We start from the raw sequence: 19,052 nt of genomic DNA, 5'->3' as shown, positions 1-19,052 counted from the left end.
AGCCAGAAATCTTGCTTGTTTGCGGGTGACCAAATACTTATTTTCCACCATAATTTACAAATAAATTCTTTAAAAATCCTACAATGTGATTTTCTGGATTTTTTTTCCTCATTTTGTCTCTCATAATTGAAGTGTACCTATGATGAAAATTACAGACCTCTCTCATTTTCAAGTAGGAGAACTTGCACAATCAGGGGCTGACTAAATACTTTTTGGCCCCACTGTAGCGCACAGCAGAATATGGGTCAAATTAAGTGGTAAATGGACCACATTTATATAGCGCTTTCCTATCTGCATCGTATGCTCAAACTCTTTACAAATAATGGCTCACATTCACCCCGATGTGAGGGTGCTGCCATACAAGGTACTCATGACACACCAGGAGCAAGTAGGGGATTAAGGACCTTGCCTAAGGGCAATTAATGATTTTCCGGTCAGGCTGGGATTTGAACTGAGGATCCTCTGGTCTCAAGCCCAATGCTTTAACATCACACCTGTTTTCTGCATGTGGAACTCACTTTTTAACACAGCATTTCCCTGGCGGCAGATTTAACAATGGACAGGCACTCAGTAGCACATGTGCACACCACCTTCTGTGCTGTTACTTAACAAAACATAATGACTTGTAAATTTCAAAAATAGGTAAGATGGAAAAACATGCAACGCACAACATATTGGATATTATATGATGCAGTTTGAACAACAGAAAATGTTTGATGGATATGGATGGACACCTGAAAATTAGATTCATGCAAAAAAGCCCTTAGCTTGTGGTCTGTGCCATACCATAAGGACTTTTGCATTCCAAAAGAAAGATTGCTAAATAAATGTGTGATGGACACAACCTGGTTTCACAGCAAGTCGTGATTCAGCAGCACGAAATCTACATTAATCTATTGGTTCGTGATATTCTGACGAAAAGTGCCTCATTTTCGTCACGGCAGCATGAATTCATTCTAATTCATTCCGTGATGGCTGCAGAAAATTAAAAGTGAAGCGTGGGGGGGGGGGGGGGGGAATGGGGGGTTGGGGTGGTTATGGTTAGGGTGGGGGAAAGAGTAAGATTAGGTTATGGTTAAGGTTAGGGTTGGGGGTAGGAGTAGGGTTAGGAATAGTGAGTAAAAAAAAAAAAAAAAAACCTGTCACGAAAATTTGACTCATTTCGTCACGGGAGCACGAAAAAAGTGAGACTGGGCTGGATGGACAACATATTGGATGTTATTTGATGCAGATGAACATGGATTGCTGACACACAGCATTGGAAACATTACAATTCAAAAAATTAATCAATTTTTAGCATTATTATTATAATTAATTACTTGATTAATTAAAATAGCAATAACAAACATTTGTTTTTTGTTTGTTTGTTTTTTTGTTTGGGGGGGGGGGGGGGGGGGGGGGGGGGGGGTATGTAAGACTCACCAGACTATAAATCACAGGCTTTCCCAAACTAGTCCAAAAAATAAATAAATAAATAAAAACTGCGACTTACACTCCAGAAAATTGAAAACAGATTAAATCAGTGGTGAATGTACAGATAACCAGGAAGGAGACAATAAATGAGAAGGAACATAAGGTTTCCATACAAAATATAATGTGGAGATTGTTGTTGTTAAATCAAATCAAATCAATTTTATTTATATAGCGCCAAATCACAACAAACAGTTGCCCCAAGGCGCTTTATATTGTAAGGCAAAAGCCATACAGTAATTACGGAAAAACCCCAACGGTCAAAACGACCCCCTGTGAGCAAGCACTTGGCGACAGTGGGAAGGAAAAACTCCCTTTTAACAGGAAGAAACCTCCAGCAGAACCAGGCTCAGGGAGGGGCAGTCTTCTGCTGGGACTGGTTGGGGCTGAGGGAGAGAACCAGGAAAAAGACATGCTGTGGAGGGGAGCAGAGATCAGTCACTAATGATTAAATGCAGAGTGGTGCATACAGAGCAAAAAGAGAAAGAAACAGTGCATCATGGGAACCCCCCAGCAGTCTACGTCTATAGCAGCATAACTAAGGGATGGTTCAGGGTCACCTGATCCAGCCCTAACTATAAGCTTTTTCAAAAAGGAAAGTTTTAAGCTTAATCTTAAAAGTAGAGAGGGTGTCTGTCTGAGAGCGAAGCGCTCTATTGGGGTGATATGGTACTATGAGGTCACTACGATAAGATGGGACCTGATTATTCAAAACCTTATAAGTAAGAAGAAGAATTTTAAATTCTATTCTAGAATTAACAGGAAGCCAATGAAGAGAGACCAATATGGGTGAGATATGCTCTCTCCTTCTAGTCCCTGTCAGTACTCTAGCTGCAGCATTTTGAATTAACTGAAGGCTTTTCAGGGAACTTTTAGGACAACCTGATAATAATGAATTACAATAGTCCAGCCTAGAGGAAATAAATGCATGAATTAGTTTTTCAGCATCACTCTGAGACAAGACCTTTCTAATTTTAGAGATATTGTGCAAATGCAAAAAAAGCAGTCCTACAACCCCTGGCAAAAATTATGGAATCACCGGCCTCGGATGATGTTCATTCAGTTGTTTAATTTTGTAGAAAAAAAGCAGATCACAGACATGACACAAAACTAAAGTCATTTCAAATGGCAACTTTCTGGCTTTAAGAAACACTATAAGAAATAAAAAAAAAAGATTGTGACAGTCAGTAACGGTTACTTTTTTAGACCAAGCAGAGGAAAAAAATATGGAATCACTCAATTCTGAGGAATAAATTATGGAATCACCCTGTAAATTTTCATCCCCCAAACTAACACCTGCATCAAATCAGATCTGCTCGTTGACATTGACCCTATGTGTCTTTTTGCAAGGAATGTTTTCACAGTTTTTGCTCTATGGCAAGATGCATTATCATCTTGAAAAATGATTTCATCATCCCCAAACATCCTTTCAATTGTCCAAAATATCAACGTAAACTTGTGCATTTATTGATGATGTAATGACAGCCATCTCCCCAGTGCCTTTACCTGACATGCAGCCCCATATCATCAATGACTGTGGAAATTTACATGTTCTCTTCAGGCAGTCATCTTTATAAATCTCATTGGAACGGCACCAAACAAAAGTTCCAGCATCATCACCTTGCCCAATGCAGATTCGAGATTCATCACTGAATATGACTTTCATCCAGTCATCCACAGTCCACGATTGCTTTTCCTTAGCCCATTATAACCTTGTTTTTTTTCTGTTTAGGTGTTAATAATGGCTTTTGTTTAGCTTTTCTGTATGTAAATCCCATTTCCTTTAGGCGGTTTCTTACAGTTCGGTCACAGACGTTGACTCCAGTTTCCTCCCATTCGTTCCTCATTTGTTTTGTTGTGCATTTTTCGATTTTTGAGACATATGCTTTAAGTTTTCTGTCTTGACGCTTTGATGTCTTCCTTGGTCTACCAGTATGTTTGCCTTTAACAACCTTCCCATGTTGTTTGTATTTGGTCCAGAGTTTAGACACAGCTGACTGTGAACAACCAACATCTTTTGCAACATTGCGTGATGATTTACCCTCTTTTAAGAGTTTGATAATCCTCTCCTTTGTTTCAATTGACATCTCTCGTGTTGGAGCCATGATTCATGTCAGTCCACTTGGTGCAACAGCTCTCCAAGGTGTGATCACTCCTTTTTAGATGCAGACTAACGAGCAGATCTGATATGATGCAGGTGTTAGTTTTGGGGATGAAAATTTACAGGGTGATTCCATAATTTTTTCCTCAGAATTGAGTGATTCTATATTTTTTTCCTCTGCTTGGTCTAAAAAAGTAACCGTTACTGACTGCCACAATCTTTTTTTCTTGATTTCTTATAGTGTTTCTTAAAGCCAGAAAGTTGTCATTTGAAATGACTTTAGTTTTGTGTCATGTCTGTGATCTGCTTTTTTTTCTACAAAATTAAACAACTGAATGAACATCCTCCGAGGCCGGTGATTCCATCATTTTTGCCAGGGGTTGTACATATTTGTTTAATATGCACATTGAATGACATATCCTGATCAAAAATGACTCCAAGATTTCTCACAGTATTACTAGAGGTCAGGGTAATGCCATCCAGAGTAAGGATCTGGTTAGACACCATGTTTCTAAGATTTGTGGGGCCAAGTACAATAACTTCAGTTTTATCTGAGTTTAAAAGCAGGAAATTAGAGGTCATCCATGTCTTTATGTCTGTAAGACAATCCTGCAGTTTAGCTAACTGGTGTGTGTCCTCTGGCTTCATGGATAGATAAAGCTGGGTATCATCTGTGTAACAATGAAAATTTAAGCAATGCTGTCTAATAATACTGCCTAAGGGAAACATGTATAAAGTGAATAAAATTGGTCCTAGCACAGAACCTTGTGGAACTCCATAATTAGCCTTAGTCTGTGAAGAAGATTCCCCATTTACATGAACAAATTGTAATCTATTAGATAAATATGATTCAAACCACCGCAGCGCAGTGCCTTTAATACCTATGGCATGCTCTAATCTCTGTAATAAAATTTTATGGTCAACAGTATCAAAAGCAGCACTGAAGTCTAACAGAACAAGCACAGAGATGAGTCCACTGTCTGAGGCCATAAGAAGATCATTTGTAACCTTCACTAATGCTGTTTCTGTACTATGATGAATTCTAAACCCTGACTGAAACTCTTCATATAGAACATTCCTCTGCAGATGATCAGTTAGCTGTTTTACAACTACCCTTTCAAGAATTTTAGAGGTCCGGACAGGACCAGACTTTTACAGGTGATGGACTTGGACACTAGGGAGCAAGAATCAGAACAGGTTGTGAACAAAAAGAGCTTTATTTACAGTAATAAATAACTGAGGTGAGCTGGAGGAAGTCTGCTGAGCTGAGACCGGGCCCACATATAGTGGTGGAAGTTCGGGAGACGCAGTGCACACAGAGACAGAGTTGGGAGTCTGAGAACGAGTTGGAGTCCTGAAGTATACTGAGCTGGAACCGGGGCCAGGTGGGATGCAGAGAGCTGAGGATGAGGAACTAGGAGGATGGAGGTGAACAGAGGTGAGTGATTGTACTCGTAACACTGGAAGCCGTCAGCGCAACAGTTCACTGTAGGCTTAAGGCAGGAACATTCACAGTTCATGAACTGTCCTCAGAGGTCAGCTGCTGCGCATCTTGTGACACAGTTCCAATCAAGCTGGACTTGACTTTAGAAATTACTTGGAAAGCTCTTAGTGGTTCTGCATCAGAGCTCATTCAGTTCTTGGAAAACAGTTCTTGGAATTAGTTCTTGGAAACAGTTCTTGGAAAGAGTTCTTGGTCATGCACAGTCACAAACAGGAGCAGTGTGACAATGAGATTTCACATACATGCAGGAATTTAGCTGAACATGGCAGAGCTATGCGCTCTGAGGCTGAGAGCAGATGAGTTCCAAAGTGATGTTGTGCAGAAGGTGGCGTAGGAGCCAGGAGCATGCAGCGTGGGAACCGTGCAGGAAAGCATCTGGAAACACCAAAAGATCAACGAGCTCTAATACAGAAATTAGAGGTGCCCAGGTTACCTTGAGATGAGCTGTGGGAAGCTCAGACGTCAGTGCGCATGGAAGCATCAGCATAGACAGGGTCATGAATTTCTCATGGAAGGCTCACATAGTATCATTGAAAGTCACGGAAGACTCTCGCGTGTCAGGGTCACAGAGACTGTGGCAAAGACTGAGCTCAGAGCCGAGGTTTAAGTAGCCAGCTCATGATCAGGAGCTCATGGGTGTCAGGTGTGTGGTGATGAGGAGCTGCAGGTGTTCCTCGGCTCTACAGCACGCCACCTGAAGAGAAAACAGGCAAACTACACACAAGAGGTTAAAAATGACAAGGACAAAGGCAGACCATGACATACATTCCATATCTGACCTGAACACAATTTTGGCATTGACCTATGATCTTGATGTTTGATCAAAAGTTTACATACTCTGGCAGAATTCTTAATTTTATTTTATTTCATTTATTTATTTTTGGTTTGCCAAAAAGCACCTGAAGGACTCTCAGACCATGAGAAACAAAATTCTCTAGTTGGATGAGACAAAGATTGAACTTTTTGGTGTGAATGCCAGACATCATGTTTGGAGGAAACCAGGCACCATCCCTACATTGAAGCATGGTGGTGGCAGCATCATGCTGTGGGGATGTTTTTCAGCAACAAGAACTGGGATACTAGTCAGGATTGAGGGAATGATGAATGCAGCAATGTAGAGACATCCTGGATGAAAACCTGCTCCAGAGAGCTCTTGACCTCAGACTGGGGCGATGGTTCATCTTTCAGCAGCAAGAATCAGAACATTAACCCTCTGGGTCTGATGCCATCGATTTACCTCACGTGAAAAGCCAAAGATCGTTTTCAGGAGTGATATGTTACTAGTTGGCCCGTTTGAATAGCCCCCTGGGTGCTCCAATGAGTACATACTGTTGGTCTCCATGCTCCCTGCGCCATTACGCACAGTGATCAGCGAAGCAGACGGAGAGCCTCTGATGACAATCTCACGTGCTCAAACAAAGAGTGTGTAACTATCAGGATTGCTCCACTAGTTTGCATGTGAATGTTACTGGATAACTCTGTTGCTTTCTTATTGTCGTGAAACACTGTTTACCATATCAATGGGGGAGGGCCGCTCCTCAGACTGTAAGGAGCCAAAGTAGGCCAAAGTGTGAATGAAAGCTGCTTTGAGCAGCACAGAACACTTCAAAACACAGTAAAATTAGAGGTTTGTGATTTAACCTTTGTGTAATAGCAGACAGAAATTGCTTTGAGATGAAGACAACAAAATGCATACACCATTTTGTATATATTGTTCAAAATGTGCATTTGTGTTTATTGTTTGACCCTTTTTGTTGTTCAGTCTTTCACACAAGACCTCAAATTCCCTTTATAAAGTGTCAAAACAGTTGTTTATTATAGTTTGTTGTGTGTTTTGAATAAATGTGTGTGGAAAATTATTTTTCGCTTTACTTTTTCCTTCCTTATTTTTGATTGTAAACCTTTATTACACTTATAAAACACAAGAGCATATATATTATGAAAGCACACGTTGTCCTGAAAAAAGAGACATAAAACTTGATTGTGGGATGCAGGGAGAGCTGTTAACAGCAATAATAACACATTTATGCCAGGCGAGTGAACTGTCCAAAAAATGCCCCCAGACCCCAGAGGGTTAAAGATATTTAACTATTCAGGGATGTCTGGGATAGCCTCCAGCTCCCCCGCAACCCTTAATTGGACTAAGCGGTTGAAGATGAGTGTGTGTGAGTGTGTTGTTCTTCAGGCTAATGTGTGACATTTTAGAGCAGTTTTTAAGACAACATTGATCATGAAATGTGAATATAAAATAAAGACAGTTTGCCGTTTCCCTGAACTAGAGACATCACGTGACTTCAAGTAAAACAGTGATTCTAACATTCAGTCTGTTGTACAAAAGAAGGCAGACAGACATAAGAATTAAGACATGGCTGCTGTAAGATCTTCTGATGCCAAGGTTTCTCATAGTGATTGTATTTATTTATTTTTTATTTTTTTACCCAATACATGAAGTCCCTCAGCCCCACGCTTTTTTTTTTTTTGTATTCCCATCGCGAAATGAGTCACATTTTCGTGACGTTTTTTATGTTATTATTTCTTCCCCTAACCCCTAACCTTTTGTGCTCCTGTCACAAAAATGTGGCACTTTTCATGATGGGAGCATGAACAAATAGATTTATTTATTTTTGTGATGACATCATGAAATGGCGTGTGATTGGGTTGCATCCCTCATGATTTTGGAAGCATGTTTTATTTGAAAATCTGTTTGGATCTTTCACCTACCTACATGCCAGCATCACTCTGATGGCCCACACACTCAACATGTCTGTGTGTGCTCCAGTGTCTGACCATAAGAGAGCTAAGTGATGTTTGGACCTGAGAGTGAAACTACCAGTACATTAGCAAGCACTCAGATCAATAATGCAGAAGTGCAAAGCTGCAGGTATCAGGCCACTTATCCATGCTGTATCGCTGATATTTGTCTTGCTTGCTCTTCCATTCGGTAACACAGATTGGGGAATATCAGTTATTTAGTTGTAAGCGATTAATTACAAATACTCTAATATGCATTTTGTCACACACCAGTTAAGCCACTTTCATTATAAAAGTTGTGCAGCCTCTCCTTTGTTTCTTGGAAATGTAATTTTTCTCAGTCTGAATTCGAATCAGGACAATTCCAGATGGATGAAGTGCTCTCTTTCTCATTCTTGGCCAAGAGCAGACAAAATGACAAAGCACTTAGGTTTGGCTCCAGCTCAAAATAACATTTTCTACCTATATCAATTTCTTGCTGATGAGTGCAAGGAGACCATAAAGTGAACAGCTTCAGCTGTCTTTCTCCTTATTGGAAAACACTTCAGGAGGTGTATTTGTTCATTTCCCATTCCACATGTGGAACTTTGAATTTTGCAGCATTTATCCAAATTCACATTAAAACAGGAGGCTGCAAGACAAAGTGTAGTGAGTCGGGACAATAAGGACATTGGTGCTGGTTAGAAAGTGCAGGTTGTGTCTCTGAGTGATGGTTGTGTAACTTTCTCGGGTGAGCGTCATTCACAAATAGCACAGACTTCTCCTATTGTGTAAAGTCCCAGGTATTTCACAATAATCAATCAATCAATCAATCAATCAATTTTATTTATATAGCGCCAAATCACAACAAACAGTTGCCCCAAGGCGCTTTATATTGTAAGGCAAGGCCATACAATAATTACGTAAAAACCCCAATGGTCAAAACGACCCCCTGTGAGCAAGCACTTGGCGACAGTGGGAAGGAAAAACTCCCTTTTAACAGGAAGAAACCTCCAGCAGAACCAGGCTCAGGGAGGGGCAGTCTTCTGCTGGGACTGGTTGGGGCTGAGGGAGAGAACCAGGAAAAAGACATGCTGTGGAGGGGAGCAGAGATCAATCACTAATGATTAAATGCAGAGTGGTGCATACAGAGCAAAAAGAGAAAGAAACACTCAGTGCATTATGGGAACCCCCCAGCAGTCTAAGTCTATAGCAGCATAACTAAGGGATGGTTCAGGGTCACCTGATCCAGCCCTAACTATAAGCTTTAGCAAAAAGGAAAGTTTTAAGCCTAATCTTAAAAGTAGAGAGGGTGTCTGTCACCCTGATCCGAATTGGGAGCTGGTTCCACAGGAGAGGAGCCTGAAAGCTGAAGGCTCTGCCTCCCATTCTACTCTTACAAACCCTAGGAACTACAAGTAAGCCTGCAGTCTGATATGGTACTATGAGGTACCTAAGATAAGAAGGGACCTGATTATTCAAAACCTTATAAGTAAGAAGAAGAATTTTAAATTCTATTCTAGAATTAACAGGAAGCCAATGAAGAGAGGCCAATATGGGTGAGATATGCTCTCTCCTTCTAGTCCCCGTCAGTACTCTAGTTGCAGCATTTTGAATTAACTGAAGGCTTTTCAGGGAACTTTTAGGACAACCTGATAATAATGAATTACAATAGTCCAGCCTAGAGGAAATAAATGCATGAATTAGTTTTTCAGCATCACTCTGAGACAAGACCTTTCTAATTTTAGAGATATTGCATAAATGCAAAAAAGCAGTCTTACATATTTGTTTAATATGCGCTTTGAATGACATATCCTGATCAAAAATGACTTCCTCTGCAGATGATCAGTTAGCTGTTTTACAACTACCCTTTCAAGAATTTTTGAGAGAAAAGGAAGGTTGGAGATTGGCCTATAATTAGCTAAGATAGCTGGGTCAAGTTATGGCTTTTTAAGTAATGGTTGGTAGGAATGGGGTCTAATAGACATGTTGATGGTTTGGATGAAGTAACTAATGAAAATAACTCAGACAGAACAATCTGAGAGAAAGAGTCTAACCAAATACCGGCATCACTGAAAGCAGCCAAAGATAACGATACGTCTTTGGGATGGTTATAAGTAATTTTTTCTCTAATAGTTAAAATTTTATTAGCAAAGAAAGTCATGAAGTCATTACTAGTTAAAGTTAAAGGAATACTCGGCTCAAAAGAGCTCTGACTCTTTGTCAGCCTGGCTACAGTGCTGAAAAGAAACCTGGGGTTGTTCTTATTTTCTTCAATTAGTGATGAGTAGTAAGATGTCCTAGCTTTACGGAGGGCTTTTTTATAGAGCAACAGACTCTTTTTCCAGGCTAAGTGAAGATCTTCTAAATTAGTGAGACGCCATTTCCTCTCCAACTTACGGGTTATCTGCTTTAAGCTGCGAGTTTGTGAGTTATACCACGGAGTCAGGCACTTCTGATTTAAAGCTCTCTTTTTCAGAGGAGCTACAGCATCCACAGTTGTCTTCAATGAGGATGTTTAGGTAGCTACTCTGCACTGTGTTGGTATATGGCATTAGGGAACATAAAGAAGGAAACATATCCTTAAACCTAGTTACAGCGCTTTCTGAAAGACTTCTAGTGTAATGAAACTTATTCCCCACTGCTGGGTAGTCCATCAGAGTAAATGTAAATGTTATTAAGAAATGATCAGACAGAAGGGAGTTTTCAGGGAATACTGTTAAGTCTTCAATTTCCATACCATAAGTCAGAACAAGAGCTAAGATATGATTAAAGTGGTGGGTGGACTCATTTACATTTTGAGCAAAGCCAATTGAGTCTAATAATAGATTAAATGCAGTGTTGAGGCTGTCATTCTCAGCATCTGTGTGGATGTTAAAATCGCCCACTATAATTATGTTATCTGAGCTAAGCACTAAGTCAGACAAAAGTTCTGAAAATTCACAGAGAAACTCACAGTAACGACCAGGAGGACGATAGATAACCACAAATAAAACTGGTTTTTGGGACTTCCAATTTGGATGGACAAGACTAAGAGTCAAGCTTTCAAATGAATTAAAGCTCTGTCTGGGTTTTTGATTAATTAATAAGCTGGAATGGAAGATTGCTGCTAATCCTCCGCCTCGGCCCGTGCTACGAGCGTTCTGGCAGTTAGTGTGACTCGGGGGTGTTGACTCATTTAAACTAACATATTCATCCTGCTGTAACCAGGTTTCTCTAAGGCAGAATAAATCAATATGTTGATCAATTATTATATCATTTACTAACAGGGACTTAGAAGAGAGAGACCTAATGTTTAATAGACCACATTTAACTGTTTTAGTCTGTGGTGCAGTTGAAGGTGCTATATTATTTTTTCTTTTTGAATTTTTATGCTTAAATAGATTTTTGCTGGTTATTGGTAGTCTGGGAGCAGGCACCGTCTCTACGGGGATGGGGTAATGAGGGGATGGCAGGGGGAGAGAAGCTGCAGAGAGGTGTGTAAGACTACAACTCTGCTTCCTGGTCCCAACCCTGGATAGTCACGGTTTGCAGGATTTAAGAAAATTGGCCAGATTTCTAGAAATGAGAGCTGCTCCATCCAAAGTGGGATGGATGCCGTCTCTCCTAACAGAACCAGGTTTTCCCCAGAAGCTTTGCCAATTATCTATGAAGCCCACCTCATTTTTTGGACACCACTCAGACAGCAAGCAATTGCAAAGTTACACACCGATTCAATGTTAATTTTAGTGACCTCCGATTGGCGTAACCGGGTGTCATTACTGCCGACGTGAATTACAATCTTACCAAATTTACGCTTAGCCTTAGCCAGCAGTTTCAAATTTCCTTCAATGTCGCCTGCTCTGGCCCCCGGAAGACAATTGACTATGGTTGCTGGTGTCGCTAACTTCACATTTCTCAAAACAGAGTCGCCAATAACCAGAGTTTGTTCCTCGGCGGGTGTGTCGCCGAGTGGGGAAAAACGGTTAGAAATGTGAACGGGTTGGCGGTGTACACGGGGCTTCTGTTTAGGGCTACGCTTCCTCCTCACAGTCAACCAGTCGGCCTGGTTTCCCGGCTGCTCGGGATCTGCCAGAGGGAAACTAATGGCGGCTAAGCTACCTTGGTCCGCACCGACTACAGGGGCCTGGCTAGCTGTAGAATTTTCCATGGTGCGGAGCCAAGTCTCCAATTCGCCCAGCCTGGCCTCCAAAGCTACGAATAAGCTACACTTATTACAAGTACCATTACTGCTAAAGGAGGCCGAGGAATAACTAAACATTTCACACCCAGAGCAGAAAAGTGCGGGAGAGACAGGAGAAGCCGCCATGCTAAACCGGCTAAGAGCTAGTAGCCGCGCTAAGCTAGCGGATTCCTAAAAACACGCAAAGTGAATAACGTGTAAATAATTTAGAGGTGATTCAGCAGAGGGAGTGCTTTAGTTAAGGCATGTGAAGATAACACTGTGAAACAAATCGTTATCTAGGTAACTAGATCAATCTAACTGCGCAGATTAAACAGCTAACAGATACAGCAAAACACCGCTGTGCTCCGGAACAGGAAGTGATACAATACCGCAGTGAGAGCCAACCACCAGTAGAGGTGATGCAATGCAAGTGACACTAATGAAAATGAAAATGTGAGTTGAAAACGTGAGTTATCTGAATTAAATTTGAATAATTTGTTCTATATGCACACAGTAAAATCACCAATCAGTGTAAAACTAACACTTAGTTTTATTAGTTTTCCACTGACAGTGTACATATGGTCCTACTCTGGCCTGAGTTTCACCATGGGACCCCCCCCCCCCCCCCCAGAAGCTCATATTATCTCATCTTCAACTGCTAATCCAGGATCGGGTCACAGGGGCAACAGCTCCAGAAGGGGACCCCAGGCTTCCCTTTCCTGGGCCACATTGACCACCTCTGATTGGGGGATGCCGAGGCGTTCCCAGGCCAGTGTGGAGATATAATCTCTCCACCTAATCCTGGGTCTTCCCCAGGGTCTCCTCCCATATTGACGTGGCTGGAACACCTCCCAAGGGAGGCGCCCAGGTGGCACTAGCCACCCTCCTGAGGAAGCCCATTTTGGCCGCTTGTACCCATGATCTACTTCTTTCTGTCATGACCCAACCCTCATGACCATAGGTGAGAGTAGGCATGATGATTGACCAGTAGATCGAGAGCTTCGCCTTTTGGCTCAGTTCCCTTTTCTTCACAACAGTACGGTAGAGCGAATGCAATACCACCCCTGCTGATTCTCCGGCCAGTCTCACGCTCCACTGTCCCTGAGGTGCTTGAACTCCTTCACTTGGGGCAAGACCTCATTCCCTACCCGGAGTAGACAATACATCGGTTTCCTGCTGAGAAGCATGGCCTCAGATTTAGAGGTGCTGAACCTCACCTCAGTCACTTCAGACTCAGCTGTGAACTGATCCAGTGAGTGTTGGAGGTTACAGGCTGATGAAGCCAACAGAACCACATCATCTGCAAAAAGCAGTGATGAGACTGTGCACACCAGAAGCTAAAAGGCAAAAAAAGAAAAATGCTTAAAAATGCAGAGGGTCTGGGGGGGCCATGCTAATGCTTCCCTGAAGCATTTGCTCAAAAAAAGTCTGAAGGACCTAAATGACATGGTGAGATGCTGAAGAGCTTCCCTCGTTCATGTCAGCGGCATATACATATTGTGCTGAAGAAGACGTGTAAGTCCCTTCGGCTGCTCCCTTGTTTGCACTCAGGGTCGCCACAGCAAATCCAAGGTGGATCTGCATGTTGAATTGGCACAGGTTTTACGCCGGATGCCCTTCCTGACGGAACTCCACATTACATGGAGAAATGTGGCAGGGGTAGGATTTGAACCCGGAACCTTCTGAACTGAAACCAAGCGCATTAACCACTTGGCCACCACCCCTGCTATTGTGCTGAAGACGTGTGATCAGTACAAATTATGGAAAAATGTTGGAGAGAATGGTAGAATTTTAATTTGGAGCCATGTGAACTGTTAGGTAATCTGAGACTAAACAAACAACACAACAGTTTGGCATTTGTGAACAGCCTGGGCATCACAAGGAGCTGGCTTCACCAAACCCAGACTCCAAGAGATGACCAGGCTGTTTTCTCCCATGCCCCAAATTAAATAAAAAATCACGGAAATCATGTAAATACTGGCTGCATTTCTCACGACACCTGTCAGCTTTTAATGACATCAGAGCTGTGACGTCATCATTTTGGAATCAGGATTTGTAAAGCAAGCTGTGACTGGCTGGAAATCTGCCTCTGACAGCCACACCCTCAAAACAGACCAATCACAGTGCATTTAGCAAATTGAAAGCAACATTTTGGAAACATTGCCACAAAACATTTTCCAAGCCATTTTCAAAATGTTTTGGAGAGTCTACACGTTAATGTTTTCAAAATGTTTCCCCACAACGTTTTGGGTATTTTGTCACAAATCATTTTGGAAATGTTGCCACAAAACGTTTTCTAAACCATTTTCAAAATGTTTTGGAGAGCCTACACTTTAATGTTTTCAAAACGTTTCCCCAAAATGTTTTAGACATATTGCCACAAAACATTTTCTGAACCATTTTCAAAATGTTTTGGAGAGCCTACACTTTAATGTTTTCAAAACGTTTCCCCAAAATGTTTTAGACATATTGCCACAAAACATTTTCTGAACCATTTTAAAAATGTTTTGGAGAGTCTACACTTTAATGTTTTCAAAATGTGTCCCCAAAATGTTTTGGGTATATTGCCACAAAACATTTTGGAAACGTTGCTACAAAACATTTTCCAAACCATTTTCTAAATGTTTTGGAGAGTCTACACTTTAATGTTTTCAAAACGTTTCCCCAAATTGTTTTAGGTATATTGCCACAAAAACATTTTGGAAATATTGCCACAAAACATTTTCCGAACCATTTTCAAAATGTTTCGGAGAGTCTACACTTTATACCCCCATCACACATAGCCAGAATCATGCAGAGTGGTGTCGGACTTATGAAATGGTGCACATCCGAAAGGTGTCGGATTTCAGTTCCAAAACGTTCTGACAGCCATCTGCGGAAGTCGACACACTTGATCAAAATCTGCCAGCGGCCCTGAGTGTGAAGCACATGTTTATAATTCTCTGGGTGTGGTCGAGATGGGACACTTACCTGACCGTGGCCCATGAGCAGTCTGAGGACCATCTAACCGCAATTTACATATTCAGATGGCGGCAAAACGCGATCCAAAATGATTTGAGCGCATATGATGGAACCTTGAGATAGATCTGGCACGGTATGCGTGCTGGTATCTGGTATGTCCTGCACGTGCCAGTATAATAATATCTGTGGAGCGCAAAGGAACTGTTGAAATGTATGTGGTACGCTTCATCTTAGCATGTCAACAGCGGCTTAACCGAAAGCTCCATGCACTGCTGCACATCCATTCCTTCCCATGAGTGATGTAAATAATGTGAACTATTGTCTCCATCATAATGCTCCGTACTGCGCAGTTACGCGTCATTGCGCGCAACAGGCTCAGCCGGACAGAACTCATGCGTTGTAATAAATGTCCACCTTCTAACTCTGAAGGAGATCTCACAAGGAGCTTGTAGCAGGCCATTACACCATTAATACAGATGCATCTTACCTCCAACAGCGGTCCAGGGGTGTGTCACAGACAAGGACATGAAGCCAGAACAGCAGCCTGCAGTTAGAATCTGTTCACCCAAAGAAAAAAATAATTCCATGTGATAATCCAACCATCACTGTGTCCAGAGATACGTTCTGGGCTGAAGTATACAAACAAGAAAAAAGAAAGTTCCTTGGAAAGGTGACAATTACAACCCCACGTGTGTGTGCGGAGTGCAGGTGTGCCACGCACACACGTGCGGATGTGTGTGTGAGGAAAACAGTGCTCTGGTCTGTCCTGCTTACTGTTGGAGATCGGGAAGACTGCAGTGCCTTTAATGGCTGTCTGACAGCAATCTGTGTCATCCACCTGCTGTCTAAACATGCTTTGGATGCCATTGTACACGTGTGGACGAGGCAGTCCAGATACCTTTGGACCACACCCCTTTTCCTCCCAACTGTGTCAGATAATGGCAATATTTGCCGTGTCAGAATGGCTCCTCCACATTCTTGCTATGTGTGATGGGGGCTTCAGGGTTATTCTTAGGAGTTTTGCCATCCTAGGTGGTATTGATATGGCCACTTTTAGGGGACTATTCCAAGGCCTTGTAATGGATATAAGTTAAACAGAATATTTAATTAAATCTTAAATTTAATTGAATAATGAAAAGGGGAACATGAACGAGAGACTAAATATGAATAGAAATTAATCAGACTAAACTTGGTTGGAATTTAGCATTGAATTTTGGGTTCACCAAATGATTTTGATTATTAAGAAAATTAAACAAAGCCACTTTGCATCACTGACTGCAAAAACCATCTATCTTGTAGAATCACTTATTTGGGTAATGTGGAGCAGTTCGGTGCGGTCTGCTTTCCTGGTTGGCTGTTTGCTGGCCTCCTTTAACAACCTGCGTTACCTCAGCGGGTCTCCCAGATGACTACAGGCATGAATGCTGCTTGTTTTCCCAGCAGGACCGAACATGGGAGTTCAGTGGCTCTGTTAATGTTACCGACCCAGGAGGAAAACTTAAATCAGACTAACACTCCTGCGATTTCCAAAACTTGTGGAAAATCAATTTAAAGTCTTTGGAAAAAAAATTAAACAGGCTTAATACTTGGCAAAGAACATGGTGGAGTAAATTCATTTGAAAAACACAGCTAGGAAATTGTCTTTGAAATTCAGGTGACTTGACTTATGCCTTAAAGTTATTTGGAAAAATTAGTGTTGTCGTTCAAAGACTGACCCTAACCCTAATCCTAACCCAATTCCAGTGAAGTTGGGACATTGTGTAAAATGTAAATAAAAACAGAATACAATGATTTGCAAATCCTCTTCATCCTATATTCAATTGAATACACCACAAAGAAAAGATAATGTTCACACTGATAAACGTTTTTGTTTTTGTGCAAATATTTACTCATTTTGAAATGGATGCCTGCAACACATTTAAAAAAAAGGCAACAAAAGACTGAGAAAGTTGATGAATGCTCAAAGAACACCTAATTGGAAACAGGTGAGTGCCATGATTGGGTATAAAAGGAGCATTCCCAAAAGGCTCAGCCATTCACAAGTAAAGATGGGGCGAGGATCACTACTTGGTGAACAACTGTGTGAAAAAATAGTCCAACAGTTTAAGAACAATGTTTCTCAATGTTCAATTGCAAGGAATTTAGGGATTACATCATGTACAGTCCATAATATAATCAGAAGATTCAGAGCATCTGTTGAACTTTCTACATGTAAGCAGCAAGGCCGAAAACCAACATTGAATGCCCGTGACCTTTGATGCCTCAGGCGGCACTGCATTAAAAACCGACATCATTGTGTAAAGGATCTTACCATGTGGGCTCAGGAACACTTCAGAAAACCATTGCCAGTTAACACAGTTCATCGTTACATCTACAAGTGCAAGTTACAACTCTACCATGCAAAGCAAAAACCATACATCAACAACATCCAGAAATGCTGCCCCCTTCTCTGGGCCTGAGCTCATTTGAAATGGACAGACGCAAAGTTGAAAAGTGTGCTGTGGTCTGATGAGTCCACATTTCAAATTGTTTTTGGAAATCATGGACGTCGTGTCCTCCGGACAAAAGAGGAAAAGGATCATCCAGATTCTTACCAGTGCAAGCATCTATGATGGTATGGGGTGTGTTAGTGCCCATGGCATGGGCAACTTACAGATCTGTAATGGCACCATCAGTGCTGAAAGGTACATCCAGGTTTGGAGCAACACATGCTGCCATCCAAGCAACGTCTTTTTCAGGGACGTCACTACTTATTCAGCAAGACAATGCCAAGCCACATTCTGCATGTTACAACAGCGTGGTTTCATAGTAAAAGAGTGCAGGTACTAGACTGGCCTGTCTGCAGTCCAGACCTGTCGCCCATTGAAAATGCGTGGCGCATTATGAAGCGCAAAATACGACAATGGAGACCCCGGACTGTTGAACAACTGAAGTCGTACATCAGGCAAGAATGGGAAAGAATTCCACCTACAAAGCTTCAGCAATTAGTGTCCTCAGTTCCCAAACGCTTATTGAGTGTTGTTAGAAGGAAAGGTGATGTAACACAGTGGTAAACATACCACTGTCCCAAATTTACAGGGAACCTTGGACAAGTTCAAAGATGGCTAACCTTGACCTATTTTAAGAGGTCAAAAGGTCATATTCTCTTTCCTATTTTTATGCTTGTACGGTTGAGGGTATTTTAGCATTGCTTTATAGTGTCTATTATACGCGTACACATTTCTATCAACCCTGCATCACTCTTAGCACTTAACTGTGGGCAGTCACTCACTATAGCAACAACAATTGAATAAACCCAGTTCCATGCAGTATAAATACAACATGTACAGCACAGTGGTGGCCTTGTTGGCCAGATACAGGCATCGCAGATTAGTTCAGTTCAAGCTATACTCTAAAACATTGCAGCTGCGTTTAGTTATGTCCACTTGTTACATCTCTTTAACCCTCTGGGGTCCGAGGGCATTTTTTGGACAGTTCAGTCGCCTGGCATAAATGTTTTATTATTGCTGTTAACAGCTCTACCTGCATCCCACAATCACGTTTTATGTCTCTTTTTTTTCAGGACAACCTGTCCTTTCAGAATACATATGTTTTTGTTGTGTTTTATAAGTGTAATAAAAGTTTACAATCAAAAACAGGCAAGGAAAAAATAAAGCGAAACATAATTTTCCACACACGTTTATTCAAAACACACAACAAACTATAATAAGCAACTGTTTTGACACTTTATAAAGGTAATTTGAGGTCTTGTGTGAAAGACTGTACAACAAAAAGCTGGGACAGTGGTAAACATACCACTGTCCCAGCTTTTTTGAAACGTCTTGCAGGCATCCATTTCAAAATGAGCAAATATTTGCACAAAAACAATAAAGTTTATCAGTTTGAACATTAAATATCTTGTCTTTGAGGTGTATTCAATTGAATATAGGTTGAAGAGGATTTGCAAATCATTGTATTCTGTTTTTATTTACATTTTACACAACGTCCCAACTTCATTGGAATTGGGGATGTATATAGTGCTTTTCCATCTGCAAGCGCTTTACAATAATGCCTCACATTCACCTCAATGTCAGGGTGCTGCCATGCAAGGTACTCACTACACACTAGGGGATTAAGGACCT

Source organism: Thalassophryne amazonica, chromosome 19, assembly GCF_902500255.1.
Source record: "Thalassophryne amazonica chromosome 19, fThaAma1.1, whole genome shotgun sequence".
In the NCBI taxonomy this organism is placed as follows: Eukaryota; Metazoa; Chordata; class Actinopteri; order Batrachoidiformes; family Batrachoididae; genus Thalassophryne; species Thalassophryne amazonica.
This window is presented reverse-complemented; position numbering follows the sequence as displayed.